The sequence below is a fragment of the Orycteropus afer genome, unplaced genomic scaffold (assembly GCF_000298275.1).
Source record: "Orycteropus afer afer isolate SDZICR_OR568_19922 unplaced genomic scaffold, OryAfe1.0 scaffold00458, whole genome shotgun sequence".
Lineage (NCBI taxonomy): Eukaryota > Metazoa > Chordata > Mammalia > Tubulidentata > Orycteropodidae > Orycteropus > Orycteropus afer.
The window spans coordinates 942938-952333 of NW_006922045.1; positions in this window are offsets into that span (position 1 = coordinate 942938).

Below are 9396 nucleotides of genomic sequence, written 5' to 3' on the forward strand. Positions count from 1 at the left end.
GTCATTAAAAAGACAGAAAAAGAAGAAGAGATGAAAATCGATGTCCCAAGATACTCTGAAACTTGCTCTTGATGGAAAGACACTAAAGCCAAAGGAAGAAATGATGATGTAAAAAAGCTGAACAGAACATTTCCAAGGTCGTCTCAATAAGACAAAGTAAAGTATTACAATAGAATGTGCAAATCTTTGTAATTAGAAAACCAAAAGGGAAGAACATGCTCAGCATTTTTCAAACTTAAGGAACTTAAGAAAAATTTCAAGCCTCGAGTTGCAATGTAGAAGGATTCTAGGAATGAAATATTGCACAATGCAGGAAGCATTAAAAGATGGAAGGAATACACAGCATGAATGTATCAAAAAGGATTGCTCAACGTTCAACCCCTTCAAAAGGTGCCATATGATCAAGCACCGGTGGTGTAGAAGGAAGAAGTCCAATCTGCACTGAAGGAATTGGTGAAAAACAAGGCTCCAGGAATTAATGGAATACCCACTGAAATCTTTCAACAAACACATGCTACCCTGGAGGTGCTAACTGATTTAGGCCAAGAAATTTGGAAGATACATTCCCAGCCAACTGACGGGAAGAGATCCATATTGGTGCCCAGTCCAAAGAAAGGTGATCCAACAGAATGTGGAAGTTATAAAACAATATCATTAACATCACACTTAAGTAAGAATTTGCTGAAGATAATTAAAAAACAGGTGCAGTAGTATAGTGAGAGGGAACTGCCAGAAATTCGAGCTAGATTCTGAAGAGGACATGCAATGAGGGAGATGGCAGGTGAGATGGATGTCAGATGGATCTAGCTGAAAGCAAAGAATACCAGAAAGATGTTTACCTGCGTTTTATTGACTATGCATTCAACTCTGAGCATAGCAAATTATGGGTAATATTTAGAAGAATGGGAATTCCAGAACACTTAGTTATGCTCATAAGGAGCCTGGCCACAAACCAAGCTGTCATTAGAACAGAACAAGGGACACTGTGTGGCCTAAAATCAGGAAAGGTGTATGTCAGGGTAGTATCTTTTCACCGTACTTATTCAATCTGTATGTTGAGTAAATAATCCAGGAAGGTGGACTATATGAAGAACATGGCATTAGAATGATGAAGACTCATTAAAACCCTGAGATATATAGATGACACAACCTCGCTTACTGAAAGACTTGAAGCATTTGCTGATAAAGATTAAAGACTACAGCTTTCACTATGGATTACACCTCAACATAAAGAAAACAAAAATCCTTACAATTGGGCCAATAAGCAACATCACGATAAATAGAGAAAAAATGAAATTGCCAGGGATTTCATTTGACTTTGATCCACAGTCATCTCCCATAGAAGCAGCAATCAAGAAATCAGACAACATATTGCACTGGGCAAATCTGCAGCAGAAGACCTCTTTAAAGTGTTAAAGAGCAAAGATGTCACTGGGAAGATGAAGGTGCGCCTGGCTCAAGCCCTGGTACTTTCAGTAGCCTCATATACATATGAAAACTGGACAATGAATAAGGAAGCCCGAAGAACTGATACATTTGAATTGTAGTCTTGGAGAAGAATACTGAAAATACTGTGGACTGCCAGAAAAACAGACAAATCTGTCCTGGAAGAAGTGCAGCTGGAATGCTTCTTAGAAGCAAGAATGGCCAGACTTTCTCTTGTGTACTTTGGTCATGCCATAAAGGACCATTCCCCGGAGAAGTTATCTTGCTTGGTAAAGTGGAGGCTCAGAGAAAAAAGGAAAGACACTGAACAAGATGACTGACAGTGATGGAAGGATGGGCTCCAGCAAGCAAATGTGAGGACGGCACCGGACCGGGCAGTGTGTCGTTCTGTTGTACATGTGGTTGCTATGGGTCAGAATGACTTGATGGCACCTGACATGTCCTGGCAAATGCTGCTATGGCAGCGCAGTAGGTGCGGCTTGGTAACTGCAGTTACCACAAAACCTGCACAGCAAGAGCCGAGTTCTTCTAGGCAAGAGCTTGAATTAATGCAACATCGTGCAATGTGAGGGCTCCGTATAGATCTGTAGGTAGATGTCTGTATCTACCTGTCTCTCTAGAGAGAGATGGATGGTTTAGATAGATAGATAAAGATAGATGGATGCTTATGCTCAAATTAATATCATTATGCTTAAGAATATGTGGACTCAAAATGAAGGGCATATCACTATTTGCTTGCACATATATTCCTGTATGCATGTGTTTATAATGCAATACAGGGTGTACTTATTTAAAAGCAAGTTACAGATATCCTTACTGGGAGAGCTAAATTATTGTTTCATTTTCAAAAGACTTCAGGGATACTTTTGGTTTAAGGATTAAAGTCTGAAGATTATCTCAGGGTCATCTTTTCAGGGTCTCGGTCAGCCTCCATGGTTCCAGAGAGTCTGCTCTTTTAAGATCTATCTATAAAGGATCAAATTGAGAACAGCAACTTCAAAGATCAGATAAGAAGCTCAGGGAGCACTGAGTTTATGTTAATGAGGAAGGAATATCTCCGGAAAGGAGGGTGTGAAGTGTTGCACCACTCGAAGAATGTCATCAACAGCCATGGACAATTGGACATGTAGAAACTCTTGAGTTGCTCTGTAATCTGCTGTGTATGCTCCCAACAAAAGCAACACAAAATAATATAAATTATAAAACTGTAGGTTTCAGACATAAACTGTATGTACTTTAGTGTGCCTTCCCCAAACATAACAAACCTCTTTACAGTGCACCTCCTTTATAACTTCTGAGACAACTGACAGTAATTTAAAATATCATCTGAAATCAGTCCATATTCAAATCTTTTCTATTGCACAATATAAGTGCATAATTGTGGTTTTGATCCAAGACCAAATTATGCCTTGTATGGTCTACGTGTTTATAATGGCCATTTAATGACTTGTAACCTAGAAGAATCATTCCACCTGCACTTTCTTTTCATGGCATGCATTGCTTTTATTGTTTCGAAAGGTCAGAGCCATGTAATTTTCTATGTTCTATATGTCTGACACTTTCATCAGGGTTAGGTTTCAGATAAACAATACTTTTCAACAATGTTGTGTGATATTGTTGTTGTCATTAGATGCCATAGAGTCAGAGCCAACTATGTACAATGGAACGAAACACTCACTGTCTGATCCTGCACCATCCACACAATCCTTGCTATATGGGAGCCCATTATTGCACCCACAATGTCACTCTGTCTTATTGAGAGTCTTCTTCTTCACTGACCCTCCACTTTACCAAGTGTGGTAGTTGTTTGTGTGTCAACTTGGCTGGGCCTGGTTGAGTGGCTGGGCAGCTGGTGGTAATTAGTCCCCCTGGTGAGACTGGCAATCAGCTCCATGGTGGGATCTACCACAAGCAGCTGAGTAGCTACCTTTGGGATGTGGTCTGCTTCCTGTATATAAGCAGAAGCCTCAGGAATGGTCTCTAGCATATGGCACGCTTGGACCCTGCATGTAGCCGTGTCATTGTCCAGCAGCCTGCTATGTTCTACTGACCTTGGAACTTACAGTGAACTTGAATTAATGGCCTGCCATGTGGTTGGTAACATCGGGACTGTGCCCTTTTACTTGTTAGCCTTGGGCTTTTCAGCCTCAGCAGCCAACAGCTGTCTAAGTGAAGAAATGCCTCTAGCTCCAGTGAGCCGGGAGCAGGAGGCAGATCTGGACCCCAAGGCTGAGGGGCTTTCACCCAGCCCCTAGAGCCTGGCACTTTGAACTTGGACGTAAAGCCTCCAAACTGTGAGAGAATAAACTCCTGTTTGTTAAGTCCACACCATTCTTGTCAGAGTGGCACTGGGTCACCAGAACAACATCCCAATAAGAAATATCATCACTTATCTGTCAGTTTGTTGTACTGTGGTGGTTTGCATGTTTTTGTGAGGCTGGAAGCTATACCACCAGTATTTCCAATACCAGCAGGATCACCCATGGAGGACAGGATTCATGGTGCTTCCAGACGAAGGCAGACTATGGAGGAGGGCCTGACGATCAACATCTGAAAAAATTGGCCGGGAAAAGCCTGATGAACAGCAGTGGGCCGTGGCCTGATGCAGTGCCCAAAGCCTCCAAACTATAGGAGAATAAACTCCTGTTTGTTAAGGCCACACCATTTATGGTATATTCTTGTCAGAGTGGCACTAGGTAACCAGAACAGCAAGTTTTATGTCCTTCTCTGGGGAATGATCCCTTCTGACAACATGACCAAAGTAGATGGCCATTCTCATTTCCAAGGAGCATTCTGGCTGCACTTCTTCCAGGACAGATTTGTTCATTCTTCTGTCTGTCCAAGGTATTTTCAGTATTTTTTGTCAACATCACAATTCAAAGGCATCAATTCTTCTTTGGTTTTCCTTATTCATTGTCCAGCTTCCATACACATATGAGACAATTGAAAATACCATGGCTTGGGATAGGTGCCCCTTAGTCTTCAAAGTGACATCTTTGCTCCTCCACACTTGAAAGAGGTCTTTTGCAGCAGATTTACCCAGTGCAATAAGACTGACATCTAATTTCCTGATTGCTTCTTCCATGATAGCTGTGTGATGGCTTGTACTTTATTTTTGCACCAGGTTAGGTGATCCATAATGTTTAAATATTGGTCATGCTAAGTTTGTGCCCTTGGTCAAGAGAGCAGCCACCAGTTCTTCCCATGACACAGGTCCATAATTCCTCTGTGAGTAGTGAGTAATTGTGGGGTGACACTCCGATTCCACAAGGAAAACTTCTCCCAGCACGTTTTTTTTTTTTTTATTAGGATTTGGGTGAAGATTTACAGAGTAAATTCACTTTTCATACAGCAGTTCACATATACTTTGTCTCATGTCATTGACCAAAATTTACAATGCAGCAGCTCCCCTCCCACTTCCTCCCCATAGTTACCTCCTCCCAGTGTCCATCCCTTCATACTCTTCGAGAGGCCAATTGTCTGCCAACCCTGTATATGATCTTGGATACACTCTCCATTTAGACATACATAATTGTTTAGCTTGTTCACCCATCTATCCGTCCCTATACCCATGTTTGCTTTCATTAACAACTCAGTATTGTATTTACAAAGGGGTTCATATTTGTTGTTTGTACTGCCCATGTAACTCTCTCTGTCTTTCTCATCCTCAATGCTGCCATATTGGTCACTCACATTTGGTACATTGCCCTTCTCTTCACCCAAATCAATATTTATCTCTATCTATCTAACAGCATTCCCTCCCCTTCCTTCCCACCCCTGGTAACCAACAAAGAAAATGTCCTCCAATATATAAACCTTTCCTTAACTTTTACAATAACGGACTAATACAATATTTGTCCTTTTGTGACTGACTTATTTCGCTCAGCATAATGTCCTCCAAGTTCATCCACGTTATGCGGTGTTTTGCAGATTCTACATTATTCTTTAGCGTTGCATAGTATTCCATTGTGTGAATGTACCAAAGTTTGGTTATCCATTCCTCAGTTGTTGGACATCTAGGTTGTTTCCAAGTTTTGGCTATTGTAAATAGTGCTGCGATGAACATCGGCGTGCATATATCTGTTCTTGTTATGGCTTTCACTTCTTTAGGGTATATACCTAGTAATGGGATGGCTGGGTCAAATGGTATTTGTATTTCCAACTTTTGAAGGAATCGCCATACTGCTTTCCACAATGGTTGTACCATTTTACAGTCCCACCAGCAGTGTATGAGAGTCCCAATCTCTCCACAACCTCGCCAGCATTTGTTATTTTCTGTCTTGTTGAACTTTGCTACTAGTGCTGGAGCAAGAAGGTATCTCATTGTTGTTTTGATTTGCATCTCTCTAATAGCTAATGATCGTGAGCATTTCTTCATATGTTTGTTGGCCGCTTGAATATCCTCCTTGGTGAAGTGTCTGTTCATGTCTTCTGCCCATTTTTTAATTGGATTGTTTGTCTTTTTGTTATTGAGGTGTTGGAGTGTTCTATAAATTCTAGAGATAAGTCCCTTGTCAGATATGTTATTACCAAATATTTTTTCCCAATCTGTAGGTTCTCTTTTGGAGAAGTCTTTGGAAGCACATAAACATTTAATTTTTAGAAGGTCCCAATCATCTGGCTTCTCTTCTGCTGTTGGTGCATTTTGAATTATGCTTGGTAGTCTATTTATACCAAATATTAGGGCCCTTAAGTTTGAGCCTAAATTTTCCTTGAGAAACTGTATAGTTCTAGGTTTCACATTTAAGTCTTTGATCCATCTGGAGTTTGTTTTTGTGTGTGGTGTGAGGTACATATCTTGTTTCATTTTTCTGCAAATGGATCTCCATCCCAGCATGTTTTCTCTTTTTGATTAGGATCACTTGGTGATCCTCCCCTGAGTCCATTGTTTTATTGGGGGATTCAAAATATTGATTTACTTATTCTATTATTACTTCCATTTTAATCTCTGAAATTATAAAGTTTCTTTTTCTCCCTTTCTCTATATTCTTGGTATGTTAATTTCATGAGCATCCAAAATTATATTGTACTTTAAGGAAGCTTCTTTTATTACCCCCAGAATAAAGAGTAAGATTTCTGTAAATATAAATGAGTTTACTTGAAATAACCTCACAGAAGTGACTATGTTTAACTTGGCAGTATCAATCAAGAAGCTAAAAAAAAAAAAAAAAAGAAAAAGCTGGGTGTATAGAGTAATTTAAGGGAAATGTTTGAACATTATTTAGAGATATGGATCTTCTAAAATGATTGTGAATTGTACCTATTAAAATGGGAATAAACATTATTTGTACAACTCGAAATGATAATTTAATGACTCCTTCATTTTAAAATAGAGACCTGTCATCCACTGAATTACATCCATTATGTCCAGTATCACCCAACCCAACCCAACCCACTGCCATGAAGTCCATGCTGATTCTCAGTGAGATAGGACAGAGTAGAATTGGCTCAGAGGGTTCCTAAGCCTGTAAATCATTATGGAAGCAGACTGCCTCACATTTGTGTTGCCCAGCAGCTGCTGGGTTTGGACTGCAGACTTTTTGGTTAGCAGCCAATTGCTTTAATCACTGTGCCACCAGACCTTCTTATGCCCAATAATGAGATTTCCAAACCTGAGCTCTCCAAACCAGTGGTGCCTAGGTCTTGGAAGTTTCTTAATGTATCAAATAGAAGTCTTACGAACACCTAAGAGATTCAGGTACATTCAACAAGCCATGAATGCAAGAAACGCAACACCTGACAGAAATGAGAAGTCACTCAAAGCAATTGTCTTAGCTTATATTTCCCGTCTCACAGCAATTTTAAATGAAATTTTAATTGTGTTTGATGAAGTAAAGGAGCTCAGGTGGCGTAGTGCCTAAGGCATTTTTGACTGCTAACCAGAAGATTGGCCCAAACCCATGGGCCACTCCGAGGAGGGACACCTGGGCAATCTACTTCCATAAAGAGTTACCACCTCGGAAACCTAGAGGGAGTCGCTATGAGTCGGAATCTACTAGACGGCAGTGAGTTTGGCTTTTGCTGAAGTAATGCATTGAGGTAGTGTAAAATTAGGGAGGAAATCTTTGCACCCTTTATGCAGCTGTCAACCATTCATTAAGCCACTCAGTTGTCCCTCTGGTGGCAAACTGTCTTGGATCTCTTGTGGATTCTATATGCTCCCAAATATTAATGAATTTTGTGGAGAAAAAAAATACATATTTTTATACATAATAGTAAAACAAAACAAACTCATTGCTGTCGAGTCGATTAGACTCATAGAGATCCCTCCTTGGGTTTCCGACGCTGTATCTCTGTGGAAGTAGATTGCCCAGCCATTCTTCTGAGGAGTGGCTGGTGGGTTTGAATCACCAGCCTTCTCATTAGCACTCAAACGCCTTAGGGACTGCTCCACCAGAGCCCCCGTACATAATAGTAAGCTCTAGATATTTCTCCATGTCTCGTTTGTTCAATTATCCATATATTTTGGAGATTGCATGCAAGTATGCCTGGAGATGTCTCATAATGTTGAACATGGCATTCGGTTACATCAGAACATCAGAGTTTATTTAACATGTTGTTGTTGCCTAATATCTGAAAATTTAGACGATGCTACAATAAATGTCCTGCCATTCCTGGGTGAATGCACAGGCATTTCTCATTGTGACAGATTCTCCCCATTACCTCCCATAGAAGGGGCATGACATGACCTCCCATCAGTCAAATCAGTGTTGCCTTGCAATGAGGTTTTATCTATTACAGTGTTCTCCTTTCAATACTTGTTCAAAAGACTGTATTTGTGGGTAATTTGCTTATGTCAAAGGTTACTAACATTTTAACAGCAATTCTTTGACTGTTTGCCTGAGGCCAGGCACTGTGTGAGGTTCAACCGGTACCAGGTGCCATGCAGGAGACTGACTCATGGGGACGCCACAGGTTTCAGGGTAGACCTGTGCTCCACAGGGTTGGAATCAAAGAGTGGTCGTTGAGTCTAGTTTCTGGCTGACTTTCCCGAAACAGATCCAGGCCTTCCTTCCGAGATGCCTGTGGATGGACTCACACCTGCAGTCCTCTGGTTAGCCCCTGAGCGGCTCACCGTTCATACCACCGGATGGTCTGGAAGAGCTGTGTAAGCCCCTTAGCCTACTGAGTGAGCACTGATGCTGTACGACGCAGCACACACTGATGGGTTCATCTTCTGATCAGCATCTTGCTGTCTGTCGTCAGAACGTGAGGGAAACTGGGCAACAGAAGTGTGGGGTGGGGTGGGCGGAACTCAGAAGCCTATGGTCCCTAATCTACGAGCCTGTTTACACAATTGAATCAGATGCCACTCAAAGGCCTCGATATTAATTTTTCTCCTTTCCAGCAGGAATACAAAGGCCAGCATTGTCTCCTCATCCTTCTGTGACCCCTGGAATGATCTCTCGAGAAATCATTCAAAGCCTCATGGAACTCTGGAAATGAATCTTTGCCACTTCCAGGCAATGTTCCTGTACAAACAAAAACTCTTTGCTCCCTCAGGTTCACCCAGCCACTTAATAGTAAAGCTGTAGTACCCCAGCCTTCATCTCCACAGCAGAAGGGCTGCCAGCTCCTCTTACAGCAGAGCTAGAAGGCTTAAAGTTCCTCAATATGTGGCGTGCTCCCTGAGCTTGACAATAATCCAACACTATTTTAAAAAGATACCAAACACCATCTCCAAAATAATGTGTAATATTTAACTGTATTCTTTTTGCACATAATCATACATTCTCAGTCAACTAAAACAGCATGGCGAATAATGAATATATTGTTGTTCGACGTGGACTGTAGGGTCCATCCTCATATCCTTGCTATGCTAACAGATACATTAGTCACATTTATACCCAAGACTCCTTAAAACGTTGGAATCAAAGAGTGGTCATTGAGTCTAGTTTATGGATTGGTGACCTGAGAGACCAGAGAGAGTCATTAATTAGTTTATAACAC